At 38.6% G+C, this 14,735-nt stretch overlaps 1 protein-coding gene and 1 non-coding gene across 2 annotated transcripts in view; both read left to right on the forward strand.

The window, feature by feature from the left end:
- The first annotated feature begins 293 nt into the window (after nt 1-293).
- On the forward strand, nt 294-397 carry LOC111763920 (small nucleolar RNA U13). Its single transcript, XR_002796646.1, has one exon. It is a non-coding gene; the product is annotated as a small nucleolar RNA U13 (small nucleolar RNA).
- Nucleotides 398-5,369: 4,972 nt separating this feature from the next.
- The window catches only part of ATP6V1C1 (ATPase H+ transporting V1 subunit C1), a 61,189-nt gene continuing 51,823 nt past the window's right edge, over nt 5,370-14,735 (forward strand). The window contains exon 1 of the mRNA XM_004457584.5: nt 5,370-5,579. The gene's annotated coding sequence lies outside the window, so the exon portion shown is untranslated. The remainder of the gene's footprint in view (nt 5,580-14,735) is intronic.

The following is a 14,735-nucleotide window of genomic DNA, read 5'->3' on the forward strand; positions in this document are numbered from 1 at the left end:
TTACAAGCATAATCCAATATTTCTTTTTGAAATTCATCAATAATATTAAACTGCTACACCTTGTGATTTTTTCTTTGACCCTTGGTTGTTTAAGAGTACATTGTTTAACTTCCACATACTTCTGCATTTTCCAGTACTCCCTCTCTTATTGATTTCTAGCTTCATTCCATTGTGATCAGAGAAGAAGATACATTGTATGATTTTAATATTTTTGAATATATTAAGACTTCGTTTTTGACCTAACATATTATATCCTGGAGAACAATCACCAGGCACTTAAAATGAGTGTTCAGATCTTTTTGTGATTCATAGGCACAACGAATGGATATTCACGCATTTGTGTGAAATGAGTGTCCCTTAAACCTTGTTATGATGTGAGCACATTACCTGCCTGATGTGAACTGATAATAAATAAATAAAAATAAAATGAGTGTTCATTATTTTTGCTTACAACTTTTTGTTCAGACTCCCCTCCTTCCCCATTCAGTTAATCAGTTGCTCTATGTATTAATAACCATTTTTAAAGATATTTGTAAATTTGGGAAATTCAGAAATTCAAAGTAATAACAAATAGGGGACTGAAGAGAAACTGTTTATAATTATTAAATACAGTAGTTTTTGGTTACCAACATTATAACTACTTAATATTAACTTACTGGGCTGTTACTTTTAGGGTATAAGTAGAAATTGATGAAAATTAAATAGATTTAGTCCATAGGCTACATTTCTTAGTACAGAAGAGTAGTTGGAAAATCTTTCCTACTATGTCATTTATAGGTGGATTGAGCAAATTAGAAAGCAATAATAAGGTGAATAAAATCCCAGAAAGAAGGTGGGAGGGCAGAACTCCTTTTTAAAAATTTTTAACTTTTAATGTTTTATCTTCTTGTTTCTATGAACATTTGCTGCTCCAAAGGTGGTTTCATAACATTTCAAAGGAGAAAATGACGAAGATGGTCATTCCAATTAGTTCAGGGGCCAAGAATACAGGGAATGGAAGGAAGGAGCTGACATTTTAATTACTCAGATATCACAGTACCTCTTCCTTTCCCCTCCCTCTGTCATATACATATTAGGTATTTGGCCTTTCCTTTGGTTGCAAAATAGATTCTGCTATCACCCGTTGAATGCTTACCATGTGTAATGCTTATTCAAGGCTCTCTGAGTAAAAGGTGGTCTCAGTAGGATTGATAAAATGTAAAGAGTGAAATAAGCTAAATGCCATAAGTGCCATGAGAATTCAGAGTATAAAAGGATATGTTTACAAGAGACAGTATGAGAGGCATTATATTGCAGAGATTAAGATCACATGGACCCTGGAGCCATATAATCTGTGTTAAGAACTCAGATTTGGTCAAAGTACATAATCACCAGTGTATTAGTCAGTCAAAACGGGTGCTATGCAAAATACCAGAAATAGGTTGGTTTTTAAAAAGGGTATTTATTTGGGTTATGAGCTTACAGATACCAGGCCATAAAGCATAAATTACTTCCCTCACCAAACTATATTTACGTGTTGGAGCAAAATGGCTGTCATCGTCTGTGAGGGCTCAGGCTTCCTGGGTTCCTCCCTTCCAGGGTCTTGCTTCTCTCTGGGTTCAGGGTTCCTGTCTTCCTGGTGCTTGCTTCTCTTTCCTCTGTGAGCTTACTTCCTAGGGCTCCAGCTTAAGGCCTCAGCATCAAACACCAACATCAAAAACCCACAAATCTGTCCTTTGCCATGCTTTTTATCTGTGAGTCCCCACCCACCAAGGGGTGGGACTCAATGCCCTAATGACATGGCCCAATCAAAGCCCTAATCATAACTTAATCACACCCCGGTACAGATCAGATTACAAACATAATCCAATATCTATTTTGGAATTCATAACCATATCAAGCTGCTACAACCAGTGCCTCAGTTTCCTCATATGTAAATGGGGATAATAATAATCTTACAGGGTTGTCAAGATGATTAAATGAATTAATATGTGTAAAGTACACAGAACAGTGCTGAGCACACAGCTAAGTGCTACAGAAGTTACAGCTGCTGTTGTTCTATCTGGTTACTGGGATTAGAAAAAGCTTCATGGATGAGGAATTCATTAGCAGGGAATGGAACGGAGACACCCCTTAGCTGACAGCCCACCTGAGGCTTCAGGAGGATGGATCTCTTCAACTCCTGTTCCAGGCAAGGTGGACACAGACACTCCTCACCTGCCATCCTGAGTCCATAGCTCCAGTTGCAAATGTTTACGCTTATGAAGAAAAATATTCTTGAAGGATGTATCCAAGAATTTTCCATGAAAGGTAAAATAATGGGTGATTTCTTCTTTTGGCTTATCGATACCTTCTAATTATTAAACAATTAAATGTATTAAGTGTTATAATAGGAATAAGCATTGTAGGTTGTTTAGCAGCACCATGGCCTCTATCCGTCCCGTGCTACTAGCATTCCCCTTTCCAGTGTGACAACCCAAAACCTCTCTAGACATTATCAGATGTCCTCTGGGGGGCAAAATCATGTTCGGTTGTGGACCACTGGTCTAATGCATTTATTCATTAACCCTAAGTAGTAAACTCTAAAAATTCAAGATACAAACTTCCATTTCCAGCACCTTAATTACATAGCGGGCTTAGTTCCTCAAAGAAATCTTTAATAAGGAAACAGATGTGGCTCTACCAGTTGGGCTCCCGTTTACCATGTATGAGGTCCAGGGTTGATGCCCAGGGCCTCCTGGTGGAGGCAAGTTGCCCTGCATGGTGACCTGACGCATAGGGTCCCCTGCGTGGGAGTGCCCCCATTCACAGGAATGCCACCCCACAGAGGAATGCCAGCTGACGTGGAGAGCTGGGGCAGCAAGATGATGCAACAAGAGACACAGAAGAGAGACAGTAAGAGACATAGCAGAACAGGGAGCTGAGGTAGCGCAAGAGAATGTTTGCCTCTCTCCCACTCCAGAAGGTCCCAGGATCAGTTCCGGGAACTGACTAATGAGAATACAAGCAGACACAGAAGAACACACAGCGAATGGACACAGAGAGCAGATAATTGGGGGGTAGATAAAGAAATCTTTAAAAAAAAAAAAAAGAAATCTTTAATAATATATCATTGTTGTTCTAATTTATATTTTTAATACTAGTAAGGGTGAACATTTTCTCATATATTTCAGCCATTGGTAATCCTTCTTTTCTCAAGTGTTTGTGCTCTTTGCTCATTTGTCTTTTGGGGTCTTACTATTATTCTTATCATTTGTCTGAACTCTTTATATAACGTAACATGGATATAAATTTCTACAAAAAATATAGCTCACATAAAGCATCTGACTTTGTTTAAGCAACAATTGAAGCAATCTCAAATAGAAGTCCTTTATCATATTGCTTTCTTCTTTCTCTTCTCTTTTCCCTTCACTTCCCTGTGCCTCCCCTCCCCCCCAAACAATTTCTGTTTCTTTTCAATAGAAACTGATTTAGTCATCTCTGGTTCCTTTGTCTCTATTTACCCAAGATCTCAGTTTATTTTCCAATCCACTGGTTTATCAAGGTATTTAAATAAGGACACTGCCTTTCCTAAAGAGACTATCAGTACCAACTTTCAAGATATCTTGAACATTATGTGGGAGGCAGGTGTAAAAAAAGATTATGAATCCCATGGTCCTATTTGTTTAAAATACGTTCTTCACTTTAATTTAAAATGTTATCTTTGTCCCTTGAATAAGTTGTAAGGGGGGGAAAAATCACTTCTCTATACTTTCTTTCCATGCTTTCAGCTTAGAAGGTGCTTCCAGAAGGATAGTATCTAGAGAGTTGGAAACGGAGGGGAAAGTATGGCATACCTGTTCCACATACTTAAAGGGTCAGTGCTCCTATGCATGTTATAAAAGCAAAATTCCTCTCTCCTTGTAAATTAGAAAGCAATTATGCCATGCTTATGGTAATCATGTTTGCTAAAATTTTAAATGAGATATGCTAGTCCTAATAATTACAGCTAACATTTATTGGATGCTACATTATACTGCCTCTCATGTATAACATGGTGATTAAAACATTGGAGAGTGTTGAGGTCAGAAGTAGAGGCACTTGAGTTTAAAAATTAAGATGATGAGAAGTCATCTAACAAAAATTGTCTTTAGGCCCATTTTGTGATGCCAAATAAATCCTGGGAATTCCTGGCAAGTTTCCAAAGCTGTGCTATATAACTGCTTATTGGAATTGCCTGAATTCCATCCAAAATTAGTGAAAAGCATTCAGGTTAGGGGTAATTGGTTGGTTGTTACTACTACTGAGACTCTGAAGAATTCCTTGGTGAACTTTTACAGAGACACAACAGACAAGGCACAAGACAGGTCAGGAAACTAGGGTCCTATAATATATATTAATATAGCACCATTTACCAGGTGTTTCCTATGTGCCACCCATATACTTCTTTCAATCTTCACATTAGCCCTATCAAATATATATTACACCCATTTTACAGGTGAAGAAACTGTTTAGAGAAACCTAAGGGCACAGAGGTAGTAAGTAGTGGAGCTAGGATATATTTTTTTCCTAACAAATTTTATTCGTACATATTATTGGTACAGCGCAAGTGTATAATCAATGGAATGGAGCCAGGATTTAAAACGAGGTCTCTATTCCCTTATGCCAAACAGCTTTGTGACCTCTAATTCCTCGCTTTCCTCATCTGTAAGAACTAAATCTGAAAGGACTAAATGAGAAAATCTCAAAGGTCTCTACCGTTACTAAAACTGTTCTATATTAGAATAACACTACCAATCTTCTCAAGTCAATAAAATTACCAGGGTTCAGAGGAGCCGCTTGCTTCCTTTTTTCCCCAAAGGTATATACTTCCTCCTATCCATGCCTGTCCTGAAACCTTCCCTGCCTTTTCATTATCTAACGTGGTTTTAACTATTTACGATAGCTATCACACAACACACACGACTTCTGAACAAGATGCTCCTGGTGGCAAGTAATGATTCATTCGCTCAAGTAGGTAATCCTAGGAAAATTAGCACAAGGCTTGGCGGATCGTGAATGCTACATGAACATTTATGGAAGTAAGTCTAATTGGACAAGTGGAAGAAAATGTGAATCGGCCGAAGCAAATTACTGAGGCTATTACTCAACAGTGCCGAAGAAAACCCCGAGTGGAAAAGCCTGTGAAGGACGAATTCAGCTGGAAACAAATTCTGACGCACCGACACTCGAAGATGGGGGAAATTGTAAGGGATGGTAGCGAGTGGCATTCCCTTCACGGGAAGAGACACCACCGGCAACATGGGGAGAAGAACAGAGCCAGCACCAACAACTGGCGGGCTCGATCCCTCAAGGATCGACCTCCCAGCCAGCTCTCCTCTGGGGCCCGGCAGCAGCGGCTGCGGCTGCGCAGTGGCGTGCGCCGAGGCGGAGCAGCGCGCCGCGGGGTCAGCTGACTGCTCTAGTTGGCACGTGACTCGGGCCGTGGGCTCTGGGGTTCAGGAAGCCGTGAGGCCGGAGCTTAGGTACGGGAGAGATGGAGCGCTGAGCCGTTAACGTCTGCTGGCCTGTTTGCCTCCTTACCTGTTGCTGTTGCCGCCTCTTGGTTGACGTCTTCTTGGGTCAGTGAGCGTTGGCTACCCGGGATGGGGTGTCTTGGCCAGGCCGCTGCGGTCACCGTCTGGAAAGTATGGGGGCGGGCGCGGAGGCCAGGCCGTGGCGTTGGAGTTAGCTGGGTGGCTGTGTGTGATTTCTCGGCTCGGGTTCGCCATCGCCTTGGGCCTAGGCTCTGCCTCTGAGGAAGAGGAATGAGGGGGAGAAAGGGCCCTAGGAGGTATTCAGTGGCAGGGACAGAAAAGGAGAGACAGAGCGGGTGCGGGACTTTTCTCTGAGTGGGGATCACAGCACATTTCACGTCCCCTGTTTGACGGTAATGAAAGGGAACAGAGTGGCCCTAGTGAGGACCTGGGGTGGTGTGGGTGGGTGGATGGTTCAGGGGTTCACAGCAAGCGCAAGAGCCTTCACTGCGTGTGTGCGTGCAGGGAGATGGCAGCTTATGTGGTCTAGGAGCCCCCAAGTGCAGGGAGGGTCCCTAACAGAGGGCCCAGGGTCCTTGTAGGCTGAGAAATCTAGAGAACTCAAACCTTTTTTTTTTTTTTTTTGAGTGGGGGAAGGGTAGGCCAGAAACTCCTGAACGGGAACTTGGAGGGAGAGTCAGATAAGGCCAATTGAATCACCTGAGAAACAGTAAGGGAAATAAATATTCTTTAGAGGAAATATGGTATGTTAAGGAAGATCAGACATTTCAGTGAGAATTCGGTGCTTAGCACTATGCTGGTAAATAATGAAGGAGGGGATGCAAACAATCCAGCTTTAGGAGTTTGCACTATGGTTGGGGAGATAAGTCATACACATGACACATTTAAGTATTATGAGGTTATATGTAATTATAAAAAAGAATGCTAAATGCTTCAAAAGTGTGGAGTGGGGAGAGATATACAGATGTGTGAACTGGCCTTAACAGGAGAAACATCCTGGAGAAAAGAAAACTTGAGTTGGCAAACAAGTGAGGTTTGAACAGGCAGAGAGAAATGGGATGAAGTTCCTCAGCAGGAAGAGTTAGCGGATTTGAAGACCTGAAGATGAGGAAAAAGAGTGGTCCTGGGGAAGTCAGAAAGTTCTGGTTTGTGGTGAATTTGAATTGTGAAGTGGGAAATAAGGTTGGGGCAGGTAATGAAGACTTTAAAAAATATTCATTAATTTATATACTCAACTAATAGTTATTGAATGCACACTCTATACCAGGTAGTGTGCTGTTTTAGGGCAATGATGTGGAAAACAGAGTCCTTGTCTCTATAGAGCTTGCAGTCAAATGGAAGAGATGGATTTTAATTAATAATCATGCAAGTGTGAAATGTGCTTTGAAGGAATAGCAGAATGCTGTGAAGAATTTACCAGGGACTTGACCTTAATGGAAAGTTTAAAATGGGCTTTGCTGAGGATATGACATTGGACCTGAGGTCAGAAAAGAAATTCAAAATTAACTGGGCAAAGAGGTGTGTGAAGGTGTGAGTGAAAAGAGCACTCCAGGCTGAGCGAACAATATATGCCAGGACCCTGAGATTTGAGAGGATAAGGGTTTTGAGAGGTTGAATGAGGGCCAGCATGGCTAAAACTGGGAAAGGAGGCAGAGAGAGGGAGAGAGGGAGAGAGATCTAGAAGGATAGGGTCAGGCCCAGCAGGGCATTTATTCCAAAATCAGAGGGAAGCCAGTGACAGCAGCAGGCAGTGGAGTGGATCTTTTGAAAAGATAATTCTGTGGAGGATGGCAAAAGTGAATGAGGGAAGACCACCTGAGGGGGTCGGAGTTGTCATCCAGTTATGAGATTGCAAAACAGTATAAACTTTACTGTAGGAACTGGAGAGTCCCTGAAAGATTTGAAGGCAGGCCACTTAATCTCTCTACGAAGAAATTAAGGGGAATGTTTTAACTGTATTCACTTTTAGAGGGGCTAAGGAGTTTGGAAAGGGAAAGAATAATTAGAGTCTATTTGTATCATTTGCTGAGGTGGGAGGAATTTATTCATAATTATAGCTACTGGCCAAGCAGTCTTGAACTACAAAGGGGAGGCTGGATCATTTTGGGTAGGTAGGAGACCTCTTTTCAAAAATTTGTCTTGGCCTTCTACACACATTTATCCTTTTGCAATGGCATCTTTTTTTTTTTAAAGGAGGTACTGGGAATTGAACCCAGGGCCTTGTACATGTGAATCAGGGGCTCAACTACTGAGCTACACTTGTTCCCTGTGGCATCTATTTTGGAATATCTTTTATTGAAATATGGTCAGTCATAGAGAGGATTCGCCTTTCAGGTTTATTTTATTTACACATATTTTTGAGACAAAGTAGGTAAAATTGCTATTCAGGCAAGCAGATGTGGCTCAAGTGGTTGAGCACCTGCTTCTCACATGGGAGTTCCCGGGTTCAGTTCCCCCATGTTTCTTTAAAAAAAAAACAAAAAACAAAAGCAACCATAGGCCAAAAAAACACAACAACACAGAGGAGCCTATGTGGCTCAGTAGTTAAGGGCTGACTTCCCACATACGAGGTCCTGGGTTCAATTCCCTGCTCCCGGTAACTCAACCACAAAAAAAATTGCTATTCACTGTATAGATAGGAATCTTTCTAGACCCTTAGTACTAGAAACAGAGAGGTAATGTGATTTGTCTAAGTCTGGCAAACATCCACAGTCTGCTGGTGTTTTGTTCCTGATGATTACCTGCACAGTATTTGCAATTACATCAAGAGAGAAGAGTGAGTTTTTTGACGTGCATTGTAATCTTTGATTTAGCACTTTGGGTGAACTTTTTCTAAGTAGGACAGTTTCAGGGGGTTTGGCAGTGATGATCATTGCTTAAAAACCCAACTCTTTGTAAACTTAGGTAAACCTATTCAATTTAAAGTTCTCCTGGAGCAGCTAATAAGGAACAAGGTGAGCGGAAAGTGCTTGGGTTGTCAAACATTGTTATTTGGCAACAAACAAGTTTCAAATTGTGCCAAAAACCAAGTCTCAGGGTTGTGTCTTACAACTCCCCGTATCTTTTTCTCCTTCGGTGTATCTTGCAGGAAGTATATAAAAGAAACTTTACTTAGGATCTGACTAAAGTAAATGCTCAGAGCTTGCAGGGTTAGTATAATTCTGCTTTTAAAACTGGGCAGGAAATAGTTATTTAAATTTTTTGGAATACTAGTTTTAGGATCCTAATTTACAGTAGTTTTTACAACCTAAAGAGAAACTTTTAGGCTTCAAAAATCTGATTCCATGATTATTCCCATAACTTATGAAATAATTCTATTGACCAAAGAGCAAAAAAAAAGAAATTGTCCTTGTATACATCTTGATCTGTCTCTCAGAATAAATCTCTTTTTCCTCACTGGATTTGGAATTATATACCATTTTAGTTATAAATACATGTTAGAATTCCATTCATTTATGTTTTTGAGATAGTAGAAACCATTAAAATAGGTCCTGGGAAAGATAGATCAGGCAATGAACCAGGGTAGTCTAAACTTTCCTTTTGACACAAGTGCTCCTTGGAACTAGAAATTTAGTAAATTAAACCCAAAGCAATCAGAAGGAAGGAAATAAAGATTAGAGTTGAACTAAATAGGAAACAGCAACAACAACAAAAAAATAAAATCAACTAAACCAAAAGTTGATTCTTTGAAAAGATCAGTAAATCGACAAACCTTTAGCTAAACTGATAAAAAATGAGAGGATAAAAATAAAATCAAATAAAAAGGTGGACATTGCTAATGATCCTCCTGAAATTAAAAGGACTGTAAGTGAATACTACAAACAACTGTATGCAAATAAATTAGATAACCTAGATGAAATGGAAAATTCTTAGAAATAGAAACTATCTCCATTGACTTAAGAAGAAATAGAAGATTTCAACAAACCATTTACTAGTAAAGAGATTAAAACAGTAATCAAAAAACTCCGAACAAAGAAAGGCTCAGGACCAGATGGATTCACAGGGGAATTCTGCCAGACATTCCAAGAAGACTAAACTCCAATTCTGTCTAAATTCTTACAAAATTGAAGAGGCAGGAACATTCTATAACTCATTCTACAAAGCCAACATCACCCTCATATCAGAGCCAGATAAAGATACCACAAGAAAAGAAAACTACAGCACATCCTGTCTTAAATGAAACAGAACACTAGGAATAAAAGGAACCTTCCTCAACATGATAAAGGGCATACATGATAAGCCCACAGCTAACATCATACACACTGGTAACATCCTACTCAGTAGTGAAAGACTGAAAGCTTGTACCCAGAAAACCACTGAAAAAAGCATTGCTTAAAGAAAATAATTAAGACTTAAATAAATGGAAAGATATCCCAAGTTTATGAATTGGAAGACTATATTGTTAAGGTATCAATAGTACCCAATGCAATTTATAGATTCCATGCAATCCCAATCAATATTCCAACAAACTTCTTTGCAGAAATGGAAAAGCCAATCATTAAATTTATATGAAAGGGCAAGGGTCCCTGAATAGGTAAACCCTTCTTGAAAAAGAAGAATGGAGGTGGAGGAATCACATTTTCTGACCTTAAAATCTATTACAAAGCCACAGTAATCAAAACAGCATGGTTCTAACACAAGGACAGACCTGTAGACCAATGGAATAGAATTGAGCGCTCAGAGATAAACTCTTAAATTTATGGCTGATACTTGACAAGGGTGCCAAGTCCACTCAATGAGGAAAGAATATTCCTTTCAACAAATGGTGCTGGGAAAACTGGATCTCTGTTTGGGCGGGGGAGGAGGACCCGTCCATCATCCCTGCCGCACATCATATACCAAAAAAACCCCCTTAGAATGGATCTAAGACCTAAATATAAGAGGTAGAATTTCAGGGCCTCGTTTAGACAATGGTGTCTTAGACTTTACAACTAAAATAGAAAAAATAGATAAATGGGACCTCAACAAAATAAAGCTGTTAAAAAATTTTCTATCATGAAAATAAAAAGACAACTTACACAATGGGAGAAAACATTTGGAGACCACCTACCTGATAAAAAATTAATATCCAGTATATATAAAGAAATCTTTCAACTTAAAATGACATATAAATTTTAGAATGGATAACAGACTTGAACAGATATCTCTCCAAAGAATATATACCAGTGGCCAGAAAGCATGTGAAAAGATGTTAATATCATTAGCCATCAGGAAAATACAAATCAAAACCCACAGTGAGATTTCATTTTCCACTCTTTAGAATGACTGTTTAAAAAATGGAAAATAGCAAGTGTTGGAGAGGATTCAGAAAAATAGGAAATCTCATTCATTGCTGGTGGCAATGTGAAAGGGGGTGACTGCTGTGGTAGACAGTTTGGTGGTTCCTCGGCAAGTAAAGTTTAGAACTACCATGTGATGTGGCAATCCCATTAGTAGACACTTATCCAAAAGAATTGAAAGCAGGGACTCGAACAGATATTTTCACACTGATGTTTATAGCAGCATTATTCACAGTAGCCAAAAGAAGGAAGCAACCCAAGTATCTGTCAACCAATGAATGGATAAATAAAATGTGGTATATACATACAGTGGAATATTATTCAGCCATGAGAAGGAATAAAGACTGAAACCCTAATACATACAAGAACATGGATGAACCTTGAAGACATCATGCTGAGTGTAATAAGCCAGACACAAAAGGACAATTGTATGATCTCACTGATTTGAAACCGTTAGAATAAGCAAACTCATAGAGTAAGAATCTAAAATACAGGTTACCAGGGACAGGGTGAGGATAGGGAATGGAAAGTTAAGGCTTAAAATGTTCAGAGTTCCTACTTGGAATGATGAAAATGTTTTGGTAATGGATGGTGGTGATGGTAGCACAACTTTGGAATGCCATTAACTGCACTGAAATACATATCTCAGTATGTTTAAAAGGGAGATTGTATATATGGTAATGGGTTAGAAAATTTTTTAAAATCCATGGAATTACACTACACAGTAAACCCTGTGTTAAACCATGGACTTTAATTAATAGAACACTTGTAAAAATGTACTATCAGAAGTTGTAACAAATGTTCCACATCAGTGCATGGTATTGGTGATGGTGTGGTGTATGGGAATCCTGTATTTTATGCATGATTGTTCTGTAAAGTTACAGCTTTTCTAATAAATACAAAAAAATTCAAAAACAAAAAAAATTCCCATTTCTTGCAACATTGAATTTATTATATAATCATAGAAATGCCTTGTTTTAGTATAGTAGCTGATCTGAATAACCTGATGAAAAAAAGAAAATTGATTTTTAAAAGTCCTAGGCTTCATCCCAGAATAGATTCATGGAATATAGGAGCAGAAAAGGATGTTGGATATCATAATCCAATCCTCTCATTTTACAAATGAAGAAATTTATGTATACTGTGATACGCAGGGCTAGGATTAAATTTCATATCTTTGTATGCTCAGTGCAGTGCTCTGGCCATTATCTTGTGCTTCCTGAAGTTCACATTTGGATTTCCTCTGGCTGTAGTGAGATTACTCAGCTTTATCTCATGATTCAAACACAGCTATTTCTAACCAGCTTTGTTTTTATCTTTTGCATTTTCTCTAGGGTTCTTTGTTAGGATGTCATGTCTAAACTCCTAACTTTTCAATTTGAATTTCAAGTGTGAGGATACTACTCCACTTAAAATGTGTTTACATGTGTGTGTTTATATGCCATAGTTTTTTATTTAAAAACTAGGAAACAGGAGTATACAGAAAAAGTGGAAATATCCATAGTCCATTCTCGAGAGAGAATCAACAGCTTTTAAAATAATGTAATGATTATAACTATGCATATCCCTTTTTCTTTTGAATAATTTCTTAAAGTTGGGCTATCTGGGTTAAAGGGTGCACTGTTTTATGTCTTTTGGGTAAATATTAACAAATTGTCTTCTAGAAATTCTTCACCTTTTAAAAAAATTAAAGAACTTTCTTGTGCTCCACCTGATAGTTACTTTAGACCAGGGGTCCTTAAAAAGGGGTCAGTGAGCTTGAATTGAAATTCAGAAAAATGTTCTTGTGGGGACCTGTTGGTGTGGATGTGATATGCTTATTATTATTTTTTTATTTCTCTCCCCTTCCCCATATTCCCCCCCCCCACATGGGTCAGGAGGCCCTGGATATTGAACCCCTCCATATGGTAGTTGGATGCTCTTATCAGTTGAGCCGTGTCTGCTCCCCTGTGTTTCTTTGATATAGCTTCTCGCTTCCAGTAGCTCTCTCTCTCTCTTTCTGAATTTCCTTCTCCTACAAAAGGACTCCAGTAATAGAATTAAGAATTAAGACCTTTTCTGATTGAGGTGGGACACACCTTAACTAATGTACCTCATCAAAAGATCCTACTTAAAATAGGTATACACACAATGGAATGGACTAAATTTAAGAACATGTGTTTCTGGGTACATAACAGCTTCAAACCACCACATGAGTAGGTAGGGATTTATGAAACAATTCTTTCTACTTTTGTTTATGTCTGAAACTTTCCATTGTAAATTTAAGTTTATTAACAATAAAAACAACAAAAGGAAGATAGTGTGGTAAGTGCATAACAGTGGCGTTTGTAAGACATTAAGTGAAAAGAAAGGCTGTTTCCCACCTGGTCACTGCGGAGAACCTTGGAGGGTAGGATAGGTTGGGATATTCCCTGTCTCATAGGGTGGTTGTGTGGATTAAATAAGGATGCATGCATTTAGCACTTTTCCCATACTCCCCCATTATCAATATAGTACGTCTTTGGCATAGATGCATGAAAATTATGTTGTTACTGTTAACCACAGTTTACAGATCACTCCATTTGTATTTTTCCCATGCTTCTGCACATCCCCACCACCCTGCAATAGTGATGTACGTCCACTCTGACTTACAAAGGACACTCTTGTGTTGGTACCACCAACCACAATTCTCATCCACTTCTGGGATTACTGTGCTATTTAGTCCCTGGATTATTCCCCAGCTTTCTGTCAATTGGCATTTACATCCCTACACTATCCTTTTCAGCCACATTCCCATTTATAAACCCCCTGTTACTAACTGTAATTTGTTACCATCAACTCTGCACATTTCTACACTTTTACAGTAAAGTTAATTAAAACTTATATATACATTAAATATCAGTAGTCCATCTCAGTCTTCCTCTTATCTCCTTTAAGAATCCATCACCTACCACCAGGTCTTAAGGATATTTTCCTGTGTTTTCTTCTAGAAGCTTTATGGTTCTTGGTTCTTGCTTTTTTTATATTTAGGCTTTTGATCCATTTTTAGTTAATTTTTGTATGAGGTTTGCGATATAGGGGTCCCCTTTCCTTCTTTTGGCTATGGATATCCAGTTCTCCCAGGACCATTTGTTGCTGCCAGAGCTGGATGGGTTTGACAAGCTTGTCAAAAATCATTTGACCATAGGTGTGAGGGTCTGTTTCTGAACCATCAGTTTGGTTCCAGTACCATGCTGCTTTTATACCACACCATAGCTAGGTAATACGATTTAAAGTCCAGAAGTGAGAGTCCTCCAACTTCACTTTTCCTTTTTTTAAGATGTGTTTCTGGCTATTCAGGACCCCTTACCCCTTATTACCAAATAAATTTGATAATTGTGTTTTTCATTTATTTTTAAAATGCTGGTGGAATTTTTATTGGGACTGCATTGAATCTATATCAATTTGGGTAAAGGTGACATCTTAATGATATTTTGTCTTCGAGTCCTTGAGCATGGAATGTTCTTCTGATTATTTAGGTTTCTTTTGGTTTCTTTTAACATTGAGTTGTAGTTTTCTGAATACAAGCACTTTACATCGTTGGTTAAGTTTATTCCTAAGTATTTGATTCTTTTAGACACTATTGTAAATGGAATTTTTTTTTTCCTGACTTCTTCCTCAGATTGTACATTACTAGTGTCTTTTAAATCTATTTCATCTAAGTGTAGCTACTTCGGCCTTTTGTTTTTTGTTTTTTGCTTTTTGGTTTTTTGTTACTGCATGTGTGGAATATCTTTTTCCAGCCTTCCACTTCAATCTATTGGTAACCTTGGATCTAAGATGAGTCTCTTGCAGGCTCATATTTTCTAATCCATTCTACCAGTCTGTGTCTTTTGATTGGGGAGTTTAATCCATTAACATTCAATGTTATTATTGTAAAGGCAGTTCTTATTTCACCCATTTTGACCATTGGGTATTATTTGTCATATTTTATTTTCACTAA

Source organism: Dasypus novemcinctus, chromosome 14 (assembly GCF_030445035.2).
Source record: "Dasypus novemcinctus isolate mDasNov1 chromosome 14, mDasNov1.1.hap2, whole genome shotgun sequence".
Lineage (NCBI taxonomy): Eukaryota > Metazoa > Chordata > Mammalia > Cingulata > Dasypodidae > Dasypus > Dasypus novemcinctus.